This window comes from Balaenoptera physalus (assembly GCF_965194825.1).
Source record: "Balaenoptera physalus genome assembly, chromosome: 16".
Taxonomy (NCBI): Eukaryota; Metazoa; Chordata; class Mammalia; order Artiodactyla; family Balaenopteridae; genus Balaenoptera; species Balaenoptera physalus.
In genome coordinates, this window is record NC_138898.1 from 18,516,946 (window position 1) to 18,532,303 (window position 15,358).

A 15,358-nucleotide genomic window follows, 5' to 3' on the forward strand; every position below is an offset into this window, starting at 1 on the left:
CAGTATGCAGGCTCTTAGTTGTGGCATGTGGGATCTAGTTCCCTGACCAGGGATCTAACCCAGGTCCCCTGCATTGGGAGCATGGAGTCTTAACCACTGGACCACCAGGGAAGTCCCCAAAGCCTATACATTTCTTCTAAAATATATTCTTTGTCTCTGAAACCAAGTTGACACACCCATGTAAAATGATCCATGATGTCACCTTGGATTTCTGTTAAATAACTTTGTATTAGTTATCTATTGCTGTGTAACAAATTAACCCCCAAATTAGCAGCTTAAAATAACAAACATTCATTATCTCAGAGAGCTAAGGACTGACTTAGCTCAGTGGTCTGGCTCAGGGTCTCCCATAAGGTTTTGGTCAAAGTGTCAGTTGGGACTACCATCATCTGAAGGCTTGACTGGGGCTGGAGAATCTGTTTCCAAGGTGGCTCACACACGAGGCTAACAAGCTGATGCTGACTGTTGCCAGGGGACCTCAGTTCTTTGCTACATGGGTCTTTACATAGGGCTCCTCCTGACACGGCAGCTAGCTTTCCCCAGAGCAAATGATCTGATAGAAAGACAGACACAGAGAGACCAAGAAAGAAGCTGTAATGTCTTTATAACCTAATCTCAGAAGTGACAAACCATCACTTTTCCTGTACTCTGTTGGTCACACAGACCGCCCCTCTGGTACAATGTTGGCGGGGACTCCACAGGGTCTGGAAACCAGGAGTAGGGGTCACTGGAGGCCCTCTTGGAGACTAGTTACCACAGCCTCCAAGGAGAGCTTCCTCTCCCCAAACTCCACCCAAACCCCAGTGGGGGAGAGGGTGTGCGTGCAAATTCCACTGTGTGAAAACACAAAGGCACACAGCAGTAAATTCACTCTGTCCTGGAAACCCAGTATTTAAACCCCAGAGAACTGCCTTTCCTCAATCCTACTTTAGCATCACACCAGAGGCCTGCATAGAAGGACATCATAGAAGCAGCTCCAATTAAGTCATCGGTGTCTGTTTCACTGTTAGTGTCCTCTCTCTGAGGACCCACAGGAAAAATATCTCTCTGGTCTCAGGGTCAGGAAAAGTTGTGCTTCTCCTGAATAACTACTTTGTTTTTCTCATGTAAAATGTGGAATTTTGTTACCACTCATGTCTCCCTCTTTACTTTGGCTATTGGGAAGCTCGGAGCCAACTGTGTAAGCCTCTGCTGGTGTCCATCTCCTTGAGCTGATGTCACCCTGGAATTATCTCTTCTACTTGTTGTATATCCCCTCCAATCCCTTCTTTTTTTCTTTTTTTTGCCACGCCACGTGGCTTGCAGGATCTTAGTTCCCTGACCAGGGATTGAACATGGCCCTGGCAGTGAAAGCACTGAGTCCTAACCACTGGACCACCAAGGAATTCCTTCCAATCCCTTCAACTTTTCATTTTATCCTTTTGTATGTTGTGTACTTTTATAATTCCTCTCAAAGCTTTTGTGGATTGGAGTATAAATACGCTGATAAAGTTTGTGTCCAAACGCGGATGACTTGCACACGTGTGCCATCTAGTGGTGACAGTGATAACTGCCAGAATAGAAACCCCCCTGATTTTTCAGATTTGTTTTTTCAGGGAAGTGGTGGTGTGGGAGTGTGGAACAGGAGGGAGACCAGAACCGCTCTCTGTGCTTTGTCAGGGAATTGAGACTGTGCTGGGCATTAAAGAGACTACAGGCAGGGCAAAGGAGCAGGTGATTCAATGGCTAGAATCTGACATGATTTATTGGAATCTAAAGAAGCCAAAAAATAGCGAAGATCCAGCAAATGAGGAAGGCACTGGCAGTGGAAGTGTTAAGTGAAAGGTGTTGGAAAAACTGAACAATGAAAATAGACCTGATTCAGGCAGAAGAGCACTTGAAAGGTACTTAATGTGGGTTGACTGCAGATGTGACCAGCCATTTTTTAAGCATTCACATTAACCATAGGAAGAAGCTTAGAGTCTAATGTTTTCGTTTTACTCAGGAGAAAACTGGGACCCAGAGGCATGGAACACCTTGTCCAAGGTCATACAGCCTGTTACTCACAGGTCCAGGATGACCCTGAGACCAGTCCTCTTCTGCCAGTACCATATTGCCTTTAATCATATGTAACAGGTGTTCATTTGGGCTTTCATTTTGCACACAGGATTTTAAAATAAAAAATTGGACTGTCACCAAAAATTGCTGGACCCAGCAGGTTTCCAAGGAATTACTACTCACTGGTTTTGCAGCTGCCCCGTGGCACACCCACAAAGGGTCAGGATGAAGGTGGTTATGAAACACTGGCTTCACCAACCCTCATTAGATGGCTCATGCCATTAGTCCACAATGATGGGGAGGGATTCTAGAAGCCAGTCACAGTAGCTGAGAGATCTCCAGCCTGGGGGAGAGAAGATAAGTTCATTCAGCCACAGTGTTAACCTAGCATCTTCTCTGTGCCAGGCTCCAGGCAGGATGCTGAGGTGGCAAAATCAGCAAGGCACTGGCCATATCCAGGAGCCATACACATTCCATGTGTCTGTACCCTGATGTGTGTTCCTGGGCACGGTTTGAGCTGCAGCTAAGGGATAGCTTGGATCTGGAGGGTCCTTGAAGACTTAGCCCAGGAGTCCGTAGTCTGAGGCTGAGCTGTCTTGGAAACAGCCTAGAGTCAGGGGACCACTGGGAGGACGGGAGCTACTTTCTAAGCAGAACTTGAGACATTACCATATCAGACAGTGTAGATATAGAAGAGTTTCATCATCTCAGAGAGTTCTACTGGACAGCACTGGCCAAGAGCACCCTTTCCTGGATTTTCTGCATCTTACCAGTTCTTCCAGGCCCTTCAGATACTGACATAAGCAAGAGTGATATGAGTCACTGGTTTCTGGAAGGGGCAGAGCTCCATGGCTGTTCCTGATCTGATATCCTCAGAGGTACAAATGACCCATCTGAGACAGAGGGCACTTGGAGGTCAGCTCTTTAAATTTTCAGACTTCTATGCCCATAAAAGATGCCAAAATAGGGGCCGGGGAGTAGAGGGAGTATTAGGGACCTCAATTTTTGAGGTCAGAAAGACCTAGGTTCCTATCCTCTCAGGTTTGAGACAAGAATTAGAATTACAATAAGTCCCCTACATACGAACGAGTTCCATTCTGAGAGGGCGTTCATAAATCCAATTTGTTTGAAAGTCCAACAAAGTTAGCCTAGGTACCCAACTAACACAATCAGCTATATAGTACTGTACTGTAATAGGTTTATAATACTTTTCACACAAATAATACATTAAAAACAAAGAAAAATAAAGAAAAAATTCTTAATCTTACAGTACAGTATCTTGAAAAGTTCAGTACAGTACCAGCTACATCACTGCCACTTTTACGCTTGCTTCCGGACATCCTGGGCTTTAAATAAAGATATTGTACTACTGTACTCTATACAGTACTGTACAGTGAAGTACACAAAAGCATAACCACTTGTAGAGGATGCACGCATGTGACAACGTACGCCAGACACGTGACTAACTTATGTGATTGAACATGCGAATGCAGGTTCACATCTTTGAAAGTTCGCAACTTGAAGGTTCGTATGTAGTAGATTTATTGTAGTTCCAATTGTACTGAGTTCTGACTACACTACTAGCTGTATAGTCTGGGCAGGTCAGCAACCTTTATCCACCACACCCTCAGATTTCCCCTCCGTAAAATGCAAATACCCCTGCAGCTGGGCAGAACGAATATCCTCAAGTGCAGAAACAGTAAGCCTAGGGGAGAGTCCTGGTGGCCCAAACAAGAACCAGCTACCGCTGAGAAAACCGGGGAGAACAGCGGAGCTCCCTGAGGGCGAAGGTCACTGCCAGATGCAAGTCCCAACATAAAATAGATCCCCCTACATGCGCAGCGCCATGATTCTTTGCACCCTTGTAAAGTGTCCGGTGAGCAGCAAGAGCTGGGGCTAACTTAGGGCCGTTATCCTCTGTTTCTTTTGAAGTAGAGCCCCTCATTTCTCAGAAGATCTCACAAAAATTTGCTTAATAGAAATCTAAGCTTGGAGAATTCTCACGACTACAATGAACCCACTAGTTCCCTCCTCACCCGCGACCCCCAGGGCCCAGGAGAGACGCCAGCCCCGGCAGGACCCGGAGACCTTCAAGTTACTACACTTCCCAGAGGCCTCTGCGCAAAGAGAGGGCTCGAACAGCGGCTCGCTTCCCCCGCCTCCACAGTGCGGGATGTTTTAATCCCAGAGGTTTCGCCCTCCTGGCGCTCGCCAAGGTCCCCACGGACCCGGAACAGCCCCCATCTAATCAGCCGGGAAGAAATAAGCGCAGCAAGACAGTCTAGGAAAGGTAGTTTCCAAAAATATTTCTGGGAAACGGAGGGAGGCAGCGAGGTTTGCCAGCCAATTAAGAGCCAGGCTCCGGGCTTGTCACGTGACTCGCGCGGTCAGCTGTTTTGGGGCCTTGGCTTGGCTGCGGGAGGGGATGTCCAGAGCTGTGGGCAAAGCTACTGCCACCGCCTGGACTGGCCTCCTCAGCCCCTGAGCCGTCCCCGCTGGCCAATCACAGCGCTGACCGCATATTTGCATATATTTGAACTTGGCGCTGGAGGATCTTGCAGTGCTCATCTCCTGCCTTGGCCTCTGCAGCAGCCAAACTGAGGCACTGGAGTTGCTTCAAAGCTTTAATGGATAAACCATTCATCAGCTGTTGGGTTCGCCTCATCTTTGGGGACCTTTTCTACTCTCTGTTCTCATTCGGCTACTGTGTCTTCACTCATGACCTTGTCGCCTCAGAAATTTAAGTCCTGGGACCCGTCTATTTCTCGTTATCGGCCGCCTCTAGTTTCATTTATTTCCCTAACCAGCCTAAATCCTCAGAATCCTGTCCTGCCTCATGTGCTTCTGTAACAACCCCAGACCGTTGATTAATACGGTTAATCGCCTGCTTTGGGTTTGCTAGGTGCTTCTGGAGGGGGAAAGATACAACACCAACTTAACAGGTTGGTGCCACTGGGATCAAGATCTCAGATGTCAGCTAAACCCTAAGCTCCGTGGGATTGGGACAGCACTGGGACGCCAAAAAAATAGAGGCGGAGAGTTTGCTGCTTAGACCTCTGGTGGGAGTACAAGGCTTTGCAAGGGCTATTTTTGTCGCATTCCACCTTATGTTTGTCCTATTAGAGCCTGAGAATGAAATGTAGAGCAAAGCAAAATATTAGTGATGAGAATATTCTAGAATGGCACGTTGGTGAGAAAGTATCAATAGAAGATCCTGTAAAGACTCAAACGAATGTTAAGTAACATGAAGAATGAAATGAGAAATAGCAAGAAAGCATGCAAAGATGCTAAATTGGTATAGTTAAAAGTTTTAAATAAACTCAGAGAGCAAGGTAAAGTCCTTTAAAAAGCATTATGATGGAAAGAGATTGTGTGTTTCTGATGGCCAGCCTTCCAGAAAGATTAAAAGATTATATCCAAAAATTCCTTTGAGAAGTGGCAGGTGTAAGAGGATCCTGGAAATCAATAAGTAACCTGGCTTCAAAAATATAATTTTTAAAAAGGAGGTTTTTCGTGAGGGGAAAAGGAGATCCAAAACAAATATGTCTGGACATATCAGAGGCCCCTACTGTGTTGTATCTTAGAAGCAGAATCCCAAGTAGGCTGGGCTCCTGCTGTCATAAAGGCCATTAAGCAGGCTTTGGAGCCCCAGGGGGAGACCACACACGGCCTGAAACTTCTCAGGAAGTGTGCTGTCAAGCACTGGAGAGGAGATTTAGTTTGATTTTGTTCTCTTACAATGATTATGTGTTATTAATTTGTATCTTTCTGTTCCTCTATAGCATAGGGTCCATTTGTTGTGTAAAAAATCTGTGAAATACCTTAAACCCTATCTAGTGTTTTCACATACCACATTGTATTTGATAAAGAAAAGCAGCAAACTTGTCTGTTAACTGGAAAGGGTATTGCTTTGAAAACAATCCAATTTATTACACATCTGTATATAAACCTTGCCACCTGATTCTAAATTTAAATACCTGCTGTTGGGGACTTCCCTGGTGGTCCAGTCGGTAAGGCTCTGCGCTCCCAATGCAGGGGGCCCGGGTTCAATCCCTGGCGGGGGAACTAGATCCCTTAGTTGCATGCCTCAACTAAGAAGTCCGCATGCCGCAACTAAAGATCCCGCATGCTGCAACTGAGACCCGGCGCAGCCAAAATAATAAATAAATAAAATTTTTTAAAAATAAGTAAATAAATACTTGCTGTTTACCAACAGGAAATTACAGCTACATTTACATGTGTCTGTGGGGGAAATGCCTGCAGAGAATAACCACATCTTTATATGCAAAGCAAGTATCCTCCGGAACCAAACAAAACAATTCTGGAATCCCAGGCTGGACATTAATATTTTAGGAGTAGAGCACAAGATCTCCAATAAACAAGAAAACCTACACGTTGTAGAAAACGAAATCACATAGAAATCAATTTTCCTTAAGGTAGAGCGATTCATCTCAGATTGTTTGTTCAGGACCAGTTTGGTTGGTTGTTTTCAATTCTTTGCACACCAATACTTTTGTAATAAGAGTTTATTTCTAGAAAAAATGAAATTATAATGAATTATAAAATACAAAATAGTGACCCCATTTTTTAGTGATTAGAGTCAACATACATAAAATCACTCTAAAATTGCTATAAGGGAATTCCCTGGCGGTCCAGTGGTTAGTACTCCACACTCTCACTGCCGAGGGCCTGGGTTCAATCCCTGGTTGGGGATCTAAGATCCCACATCCCACAAGCCATTTGGTGCAGCAAAAAAAAAAAAAAAAAAAAGAATGAAAGAAAAAAATTGCTATAAAAGTTTTGAAACAGTCTCAATTCTATATTTAATTCATGGAAGACCAGATAATCAACCCCCTTTGTCCAAGGACTATATTTTATATAGCACTGAGATAAAGCATCTAAAAATTGAGATCTTTCAAAAACATATCACTCTCTGGCTCAAACTTCCATTATTTTTATAAGACTGACTTTTATTGTCAGTATATGAATATACCACAATTTATTTACCCATTGTCCTGTTGACAGACATTTGAATTGTTTCCCATTTCTTATTATTACAAACAGTGTTGCAGTGAACATTTTTGTAAATGCCTCCTCATGCACAAGTGCAAGAACCTAGGGTATAAACTCAAGTTATCCTATGTGATTCATATACCCATGAGTGAAATTGCTGGGTTGAACGATGTATGCATTTTCACTTTTAGATATTGCCTACTTGGTCTCCAAAGTGCTTGTACCAATTTACGTTTACTTCAGCAGTGTGGAAGAGTCCCCAATTCTTCGTTTGATCACAAACATTTAAAATTGTCAGACTTTTTAATTATCCCAACCTGCTTGATATGAAATGGTACTTCATATGGTTTAGTTTGCATTTCCCTAGTTAATAATGAGGTTGAGCATCTTTTCATACATTTATTAGCCATTCTGGCTTCTTTTCTATGATTTACCTCTTTATCTTTTACTCATTTTTTTATTGAGTATTTTTAATTTTTGATTTATAAGTTATTTATATATTCTGGATTTGAATCCTTGGTCAATGAAGTATGTTGCAAATATTTTTTCACAGTCTGCAGTTTGTCCTTTCATATTTTTAGTGATGTCGTTTGATACTCAGGCATTTTTTTATTTTAATGATGTTGACTTTATCAGCTTTTTTCTTTATGGTTATGCTTTTTGTAATTTATTAAATCTTTGCTCTAAACAAAGATCATAATACATGCTCTCCTATTTTCTTCTAAAAGTTTTCTCTTCTTCCTGGGTTCTTGAATTCCACTTGGATTTTTGTATTTGGTCCAAGAAAGTGTTTCAGTTTTATTCTTTCCTATATGAATAACCAATTACTCATCTTCATTTTTGGAAAAATCTGTCCCTTCTCCACTGATCTGCAAAGCCACTTTGTTAAAGATGTCAGGTGTCCCTCTATGGCTGTGTTTCTGGGCTCTGTATTCTGTTCCAGTGGTGTAGAGATCTACCCCTGATCCATTGTCACAATGTCTTAATTACCATACTTTATGGTAATTACTTAGTTATTATAAAATATTTATTATAAAATACTTATTTATTATAAAATAAGTCTTATTGTGTGCTAGAGTGAGTCCATCATCCTCTGCTTCTTTCTCATGTGTGTCTTACCTGTTTTTGTACATTGCCATTTACATTTTAGAATTGGCTTGTTGAGTTGCCAAAGAAACATGTCAGGATTTTTATTGTAATTGCAATAAAATCTATATATTCCCTTGGGGAATCTTTATGATACTAAGCGTTTCTGTCCAGGTTCACAATATGTTTTTCTCTTTATTTAGGTCATCTTTAAGATTCTTCTATCTTTTTAAAAATAATTCTTAATAAAGGTTTTAAACATCTTTTGTTAGATTTATCGAAAAGTACTTTACAATTTTTTAATGCTGTAAGTAACATCTTTTTTTAAATTATATTTTCCAAATCTTTGTGTCCGAATTATAGGAAAACAATTGAATCACCTTGCTAAACTTTCATAGTTTTTCTAATAATCTGTTTGTAAATTATCTTGGCTTTTTCTATGTAGACAATCATGTAACCTGTGAATGATTGCATGAGAATGATGTGCAGTAGACTGAGTACCCACATCCTAGATGCCCACATCGCAGTCTCCTAAACCTGTGACTGTTATCTTACATGACAAAATGGACTTTGTAGATGTGACGAAATTAAGGGTCTGGAGATGGGGAGATTTTTCTGGATTATCACAAGGGTCCTTTTTTTAATTTTTTTTTTTAAATTATTTTATTTATTTATTTATTTATGGCTGTGTTGGGTCTTCGTTTCTGTGCGAGGGCTTTCTCTAGTTGCGGCAAGCGGGGGCCACTCTTCATCGCAGTGCGCAGGCCTCTCACTATCGTGGCCTCTCTTGTTGCGGAGCACAGGCTCCAGACGCGCAGGCTCAGCAGCTGTGACTCACGGGCCCAGCTGCTCCGCGGCACGTGGGATCCTCCCGGACCAGGGCTCGAGCCCATGTTCCCTGCATTGGCAGGCAGACTCTCAACCACTGCGCCACCAGGGAAGCCCACAAGGGTCCTTTTAAGAGGCAGACAGAATTGTCATAGACAGTGAAGGCTATGTGATGACAAAGGCAGAGAGAGATGATGTGATGATGGAAGCAAGGGTTGGAGTGATGTGCTTTGGTGATGTCAGAAGGGGCCAGAAGCCAAGGAACACAAGCCGTCTTTAGAAGCCAGAAAAGACAAGAAAACAGATCCTTCCCAAGAGCCTCTAGAAGGAACAAGCTTTGCCGACACCTCAGTCCCATGAGACTAATTTCAGACCTCCAGAAGTGTAAGAGAATAAATTTGTGTTGTTTTAAACCACTAAATTTGTGATAATTTGTTATAGCAGCAATAAGAAACTAACACAGGAATGCGTGGAAGATACACTTTTTGATACTTGTCTTGTCTAGACTTGTCTTAATTCTTCTCTCTAATTTTTGAGTTTGGCTCTAGAATTCTAGGCTGGAATCTTGTTCCCTCAGAACAAGATAGGGTTTTTTTCTCCCTTTATGATCTTTATATCATTTCTTTTTCTTGTCTTACTGTACTGGCCAGACTGTCCAAATGCAATGTTGAATAGAAAGATTTTATAGGGCACCCTTGTTATCTTCCTGATTTTTTTTAAGATTATATCCTGATTTTTTAATTCAAATGTATTTGATATATAATATTGTATAAGTTTAAGATGTACAATGTGTTGATTTGATAAGTCACCTTCCTGATTTTAAAGGGAATGTGTCTAATACTTCACCATTTAAGTATTTTATATGTATAAATTATTGGTAGAAAATTTTCATCAAGTTAAAGAAATTTCTTTCTTCTCCTAGTTGGCTAAGATTATTTTTAGCATAAATGAGTGCTGAATTTTATCAAATGCCTTTTCTGTGCCTATCAAGATAATCATGTAGATTTTCTCCTTTAAGCTATTGTTGTGATGATTTATAGTAATACTTTTTTTTTAAGTTGGACCAACTTTGCATTAATGAGGTAAGAACAGCTTGCTTCTGCTGTATTCACCTTGCTAAATATTAATTCAAAATTTCACAGCTATGTTTATGAGTCAACCTGGCTATAAATTCCTATCTTCGGCTGTCCTACTCTTGTTTTGGTTCAGGGTTTGATAGTCTCACAAATTGAGTCGGGGAGTGTTTCCTATCCTACTGTTTTGGTTGATTCTTTTCATTTTAGAACTTGAGCATTTACTTACAACTACAGAAGAAAGAGATTTGATTCTCTTAAATTCCACGCACTCTTACCCACAAACATACTTTCAGTGTCTTCATTCTTCCTGTATAGTTGTTTTGTAATTTTTGGTTCCATCAATATTCAGGATTATGTCAATATTATATACTCATGAGCCACATTGTATATTACATTTACATACCCTTTCCTGTACAACTTTTGGTTTTCCCTGGAGTATATAAGTGGAATCTTGGTTGGTTGGTTGGTTGGTTTTGGCTTAGTTTTCTATGTGCCAATCAGTAATTCTTCCTGAAGTTGTTGCACAAAACTGTAAATCTCCTCTCCATGCACTTAAATATTAGGCAACGGTCAGTTGGATGTTTTTCATGGAGAAATCTCTCCTGGAGTTTTCTTGTTCTCTTGCTCCAAACTGGATTGTGCTGTGCCTGCTTCCTGCTGTTTTGGGGAAATTTCCCTCAACTAGCATCCTTTTTATTCGTTTTGTCTCTTTTCTGTCTTGGAATCCCCGTGTCCTGGTTTCCATGGTTTCCTCTTTCTTGATTTACTGTCTCATTTTTGGTGGAGCACAATTCTCTCATTTTGAGAAGGGATACACAGAAAATAAATTTTTTAAGGCCTCACTTGTTTGAGTTTATCTTAATTCTGTTCTCTCATTTGCTACTTTCATGGGCCTAGAATTCTAGATAGGAATCTTGTTCCGTCAGAATCTAGGTTTGTTGTCTTCTAATTTCAGTCTTAACTGATGAGAAGACCAACACTGTTGTGATTCTCAGTTTTTTAGTATGTGTTGTTTTTCCTCTCTTATTGCTTGTATGATATCTCTGATGTTCTGAAATTTCGTAAAGATGTACTTTGGTGTAGGGTTTTTTCTCCCTCATTGCATTGGACTCTAAGGCTCTATTAATCTAGAAACTCATATCCCCAATTCAGAGAAATTTTCTTATAGTGTTTGTGTGTGAGAGAGAGAGACAGACGGTCAGAGAAGGAGAGAGAGGGAAACATTTGACATATACTGGGTTGACCAAAAGTTCGTTCAGGTTTTCTGTTAACATCTTACAGAAAACCCGAACGAACTTTTTGGCCAGCCCAATATATAAGAATATCAGTAATATTAGTTATGAAGCATCGTAGTAAAATAAACACCCATGAACCCACCACCCAACTTAGGAAATAGGATATTATCAATACCTGGAACTTCCCTATGTGCCCTTTTTTTTTTTTTTAATATTTATGGCTGCATTGGGTCTTAGTTGAGGCACCCAGGATCTTCGTTGTGGCACATGGGATCCTCTGCTGTGGCGCGCGGGCTCCTCATTGTGGTGCACAGGCTTCTCTCTAGTTGTGGCGAGTGGGCTCCAGAGCATGTGGGCTCTGTAGTTGTGGCGTGTGGGCTCTCTGGTTGTGGCCCACGTGTTCAGGAGTTGTGGCGCATGGGCTTAGTTGCCCTGCGTCATGTGGGATCTTAGTTCCCTAACCAAGGCTCGAACCCGCATCCCCTGCATTGGAAGGCGGATTCTTAACCACTGGACCACCAGGGAAGTCCCCCTTTGTGCTCTTTTCTGATCCCATGCCCTGCCTTCCAGGGCCACCCCTCATGCCCTAACACTCCACCAGCCACATAACCACTCTCATGACTTTTCTCCTAATTCACTTGCTTTTCTTTATTGTTTTACTATTCATGTATGTGTCACTAAACTGTACCTTGTTGACTGTTGCTTGCTTCTGAACATCGTAGAAATGGCATCACACACAGAAGCAACACTCCTCTGTGGCTTGCATCTCCTTCCACGTTGTTCCTAAGAGTCATCTACGCACATAGCTATAGTTTAGTATCGTTTCATTGCAGTGTAGCATTCCATTGTATGGAGATAGTACAATTTATTTAACTATTCTCCCAAGGACGGGCATTAAGTTATTTCCTTTTTTTTTTCCCTATCATGTCTACTAGTCTGGTCATTTCCTTCCCTCATTTTCTCTCTTCTCTGAAACTTACATCAGTCAATTGTTGAATCTTCTGGGCTAAGCCTTGAATTTTCTTAGCTCTTCTGTCCTGTTTGCTCTTTCTTTGTAGTTTTTTTCTACTCTCAGAATTTCTCAAATTATGCTCTAAATCATCTATTGGCTTTTTTTATTTCTGCTAAGATATTTTGAATTTTTTAAAGCCCTTATTCTCTCTAAGTTCCTTTTCTTTGTTTACTCCTATCTGTTTGTAGTATTCATAGATACAAATGTCATGGAAGGGGAAATTTCCCCCTTTCCCCTCTTGAGTTCTTTTGGCTGCTCTAATAGTTAAATTGACACAAGACAGATTAACAGGAGAAAAAAAAATTAATTTGTGATCACAGAGGTGTCATAGAAATGGGACCCTCAAAGTGACCAAAGCAGACTGTTTATATATCATTTTTAGACAAAGAAATACATAATTATTTGTGAGGATTTCATAAATCAGCGGGGCTTGTGCTTAAGGTAACAGACTAAAGAATAAATAATGAAGTTTGTTTATAGCTTTCTTCACCTTAAATTCCCTAATTCTGGTGATAAGGTTGGTTTCCTGGTTTGGAAAGATACTTTCATATGGGAGAATTATTTCCCACTTTCAGGGAGTTAGAGTGGGTTTTTCTATATAAATCATTTTTTTTACCAGCTGTTTCTCAAGTAACCTTAATTGAAAATAATCAATATGCCATGGAGACATATTTCGAGGCAGCCTGCCCTGGGTCCCAAAACAAACAAGGCTTAGAATTTTCTTGCAATTTTCTTTTGCTTTCTGCATTCCCTGTTTCCTCCTAGGGTGGTTGGTTGAGTGATTAACGGATTTATGTCTCTATCTTTCATGTTAGAAACTCCCCTTTCATGTCAAGGGATGCTTAGCTGTTGTCTCTGACATGAGTAAAGGCACCAAAAGATTTTGAGTCCTGGGTGCATGGGTGGGGCTTGTCTGCACATGGGCTTCACAGTAGGCTGATCAGTTGGGCACTCGGCTATTTCACTGGGGAAACACCAAATGCTAATAGGTCTTTTCTCTTGGCCTAGTCAATTTCCGTAGCGAGGAATCTTCCATTCTTCCTCCCAGAGGATGTAAGCTGATCTACCATCATTCTGGCTGCTGGGCAGGGAAAGTGAGCGAGGCGTTCGCCACCCACCTCCAGGTAGGCTTTCACTGAATGCCCATTTTTAGTACAGTTCCCTGTTCTCAACTGTGCCTTGTGTCTCCGAGTCCAGAACCTCTTAGGTTTGACTTGCCCATCGTCTTCCACTGCAGGGGAGGGCAGTCGTCTGGTTGTGTGGGGCAGGAGTGGAGGTCTGGGGGTCTCCCTGTTCCTCAAACAGATGCACAGCCAAGACGCACTTCCTATTTTCAGTCCTACCCCTCCTCCCCATCTTCAGGGCTGTTCCAGTTGGAGTCCTGTGGCAAGGAGTCCACCTGTTGCTTCTTACTGTGCCCGACCTCCCTTCTCAGGGTTAGATGTCAGCCTTCTCTGCTCTTCTAAATCAGTTACCACTGACTTTTCAGCTTTTCTTGTCATCTCTCCTCTGTTCCTGCGTCCTCTCCAAGTCTCTTGGTCCTTGTGGATATATGCTTTTTCCCTGTTAATTTCTCTACTGTCATTCTGAGGCTTTGGGGACGAGGTGGAAAGAAATGCACGTGTTTTCAGCGTCACTGCCCCCACAATGCACAGGCGTTGGAATGTGGAAAGTCCCCGAGAGGAGGAGCAGAGGAAACTGCAAGAAGTCTGCAGCAGCCTCCGTGTCTCAGAGCCTTGCCATGGCTGGCCAGATGCCTGGCACGGCATCCAGTTCTGTGGTGAGCAGAGAGGAGTTCTCTGCGCGTGTGTTCAGAACAGTGACACTTGTGCGGAGAACAGCAGAGGAGGGTGCTGTTGAAATAAGGAAAGGGAGTCAGGCTCGGCTGGAGCAAGCGAAAGTCTACTGGAAAAGCACTGATGGCCAAGATCCAGCTGCATCTCACCCACCCCATTCCCCCTGTTAGGAGAGTTAATCCCAGGGGAGGCAACGTTGCGCACTCTTGAGGGACAGCCCAGGGTCGCAGAGGTCACCAGCAGCCCCTCAGGCTCAAGGGGTCCATGTGGCTATGACTCCGGTCCCTGAGGGTAACTTCATGAAGTGGGGAAAACAGCAGATTTCTCATCCTCTGTCAGAGGGCCGTCCCCAAAAGCCAGGACTCGGGCAACAACAACACCGGCTACCTTGCTTCCAGCACGGGGCAGATAGCCACAGGCAGGAGAGCTGTGTCTCAAACACGGTGCTAACTTGCCCTTGGCATCTGGCAAACCAAAGTCAGGTGGGGCGGGTTCTGAAAGGGAACAGAGCAGTAGTCACCTGTGCAGCCAGGGCTCCATGACCTGAGGCGGGGACTTTATTTCCCCCTCTAGGAGGGGAGCCGAGTAGTTCCACGCGCAGGTTCTGAGGGGCTGATCCCAGGACTTGGTGTGAGCGCTCACCCTTCCTTTCTGACCGTGAGTGCCCTGCAGCCCTCCTGAGACGCTAACCCATGCCTGAGAGAGGCTGGAAAGTAGGAGAAGGAAGAAGTATGCTCTGGGGTATTTTCAATACCACCAAGCAAGTCTTCCAGCTCTCAGCAGATACCGACCGGGTGTCCGACAGTTGAACTCAATTCTGACTATCTACCTAGAGTTAGCACCAGATGCCACAGGTTAAGGGCTCAGTCCCGCAAGACTGCCCCAAATTCAGATGTGATGCCGAAATTCGGCCTCTGTACACCAGTACTGAGTTCAATCTCGGAGACAGAGTTTTGACTGAAGTAGAAAAGAATAGCTTTATTGCTTTGTCAGGCAAAGGGGGCCACAGTGGGCTAATATCCTCAAAACTGTGTGCTCTGACCTGGAGAGGGTAATGAGTTTTATCATAATGGTTGAAAGAGGAGGGCATGATCAGCTCATGGACATTCTTCTGACTGGTTGATGGTGAGGTAATCGGGAGTCATCATCATCAACCTTCTGGTTCCAGCTGGTCTGGAGTCTACGTGCTTGTGGGCAGCATACAGTTAACTTCTTTCACCTGGTGGGGCTTTTAGTCTCTGCAAAACAGCTCAAAAATATTGTTATGTGCATCCC

At 42.8% G+C, this 15,358-nt stretch overlaps 2 long non-coding RNA genes across 2 annotated transcripts in view; one reads left to right on the top strand and one right to left on the bottom strand.

Annotated features, from left to right (window-relative positions):
- LOC309645405 overlaps positions 1 to 15,358 on the bottom strand; it is a 925,297-nt gene that overhangs the window by 831,025 nt on the left and 78,914 nt on the right. The gene's annotated exons all lie outside the window — the stretch shown is intronic.
- Positions 1,741 to 15,358, top strand: part of LOC309645378 — a 62,658-nt gene continuing 49,040 nt past the window's right edge. The window contains exons 1-2 of the long non-coding RNA XR_014254838.1: positions 1,741 to 4,327; positions 13,296 to 13,411. This is a non-coding gene — a long non-coding RNA (uncharacterized lncRNA). The remainder of the gene's footprint in view (positions 4,328 to 13,295; positions 13,412 to 15,358) is intronic.